We start from the raw sequence: 2,309 nt of genomic DNA on the forward strand, positions 1-2,309 counted from the left end.
TGCAGTGACTAGTCTACAAATGGTTTAAATATCTCTTACTTATTTGTGTCACTGTACAGCTTAATGTGGCAAGCAAATCTTGTTCTGAATTCAGTGGAAAAACGGTTACAAATTAGATATGTAATAATAATTGCAACTTCTTAAATTTGTCAATGACTGACCACATGTGTTGGTACAATTATTGTGGTTGATCATTTTATGCATGAATAACTTTAAAAATTTAAGTCTATACTTGATAACATAACATGCAGTGTATGTGAAATGTATGCATGCAATAAAGATGAATACCACTGAAATATGGCCCAGATATTTGTATGATTATATTCAAGAATTTACATGCACCTTTAATTCATAATAATTATTCAGAATTTTAAATAACAATAACACAAAAACTTTGGTACTTATATCTATCACTGCATAAGTGAACTACACAATAAAAAGATATTACAAGTGTTCATGCAGTTAATTGGTATAATCTGTACTGTCAATACTAATCACTCAAGATCTCCAGCCTCTGACATTATACTACTGAGTGATACCACTGTGCTGTATTTTTTGTAAACTTCTGTTTAGGCTGGTATATTTATTAACTATTTATTCTGCTAATAATTATTTATTTATCCATTTAGTAGTTAAGCTTACTCCGAGGCTTGGTATTATTCACTAGCTTATTCTCACTAACATCATTGCTATAAAGATTATTAAAATTTTTACTACATAATATTAACAAAAACTACTTTTGGGATCAGTTCCAGTATTATTATTATTTATGTTAATTTATTTTGCATTAGATTCAGTTAAGTATCATTATTATTATCATCATTACTACCGTTTTAATTTTGATTGTATTTTTACTTTTTCTTATTAGTTTTTTTGTTTCTTTTTCTATCTTTTCTCATCTTTTTTCTTTTTCTTTCTGGCTGGCCATGTTTCCTTGGTCAGGCCTTTGGTGTTTCTTTTTATCTAGCCTCTTAACTCTATTCTCATTGCCGGTCACTGTCAAGTTTAAATAAATTAATTAATACATAAATTGCTGATGCATGAATATAACAATTGATTATTATAGTCTACTAGATATAATATTATTATTAGTTTTAAACAAGTGTAAAATTAATTCAAGTTGATATTACAGACTTTATCAATAAACTACGGCCTCACTGCATTGTATTATTACTCAACTGATAGTAGATCTATCTCCATAAATAAAAATTATATTTTTCACTTAAGTTCTGTATGTAGTCTAGGCCATCATGGAGTTTGCTAGCATCATAAATACTGATGCTAGCATAGATATCTATGCTCTAGGTCGGTCAGGTCCGTGATCATTAACGCGGAGTCCGTACTTTAGTCTTTTCGGGTCCCTTGGTCGGGTCAATAAATTAGTTTGTATCGGGTCCGTCGCTCGGTCCGTAAATTAGTCTTTTCGGGTCCGTTGGTCCGGTCCGGTCCGCTTTTTAGGGACAACCATAGTATCTATGTTCAGCCCGATCCGCATTTGATCCGCATGGATCCGCATTTCAGGCTTGCCCCTACCGTACTGAACCTGACTCTCCTTTTTTCCGCGAGAGGCAGGCCCCGCCTGACTAGCTGCAGCAGTAGATACACTAGATCTACAAGTAGCATTGTCATCATCAGTCTCTGATTCGGAGTTGCTGCTAGAAGATATATGACTTTCATCCTCGGCTCTTGGTCGTTTTGACGAAGAAGACTGGCCAGGACTGAAGAAAGATACTATCTTCTTTTGCATATTGCAAAGAGGGTTAAAATAATTATTAACAATAATAATGAATAATTAAAAATAATTATAAAAAAAATAAAAGTACTAAAAATCTTTGACTTGAGGATCCTGTCATCCTAGTAATCGTACACTGGTGCATTTATCAGAACTCAGGATTAACGCCTCCTTGAAGAACTTGAAACTTCTCATGACAAAATTTCACAAAAGTCAGCGTAAAATCAAGGAAAACGCCCTTTTTGGCGAAGGAATAAATGGACGTGGCCAAAAATTGGCGCGCTTCGCGCGCCGTTTTATCTCTTCGCTCGCATTAACCTCTCCTGGCGGGCGTTACTAGAATGCGGATCAGTGCGGATTGCTGCGGATCATTCCGCATGCTGAACCAAGCACGTGAACGCGCGGAACGTGCACGGGCTTGTGCCTAGAATGCGGATCAACTCCCAAGAATTCAGAATATACACCATAACTTCCCGCGGATGGCGCGGATCAGTCCTCTTGTTCTTCTATTCCATTCAATCTTTATTTGTTGCAATGTTTAACTCTTTATAAAGTAAAAATAACTATTTTTAACTCA

Source organism: Amphimedon queenslandica, unplaced genomic scaffold, assembly GCF_000090795.2.
Source record: "Amphimedon queenslandica unplaced genomic scaffold, v1.1 AMPQUscaffold_12904, whole genome shotgun sequence".
Taxonomy (NCBI): Eukaryota; Metazoa; Porifera; class Demospongiae; order Haplosclerida; family Niphatidae; genus Amphimedon; species Amphimedon queenslandica.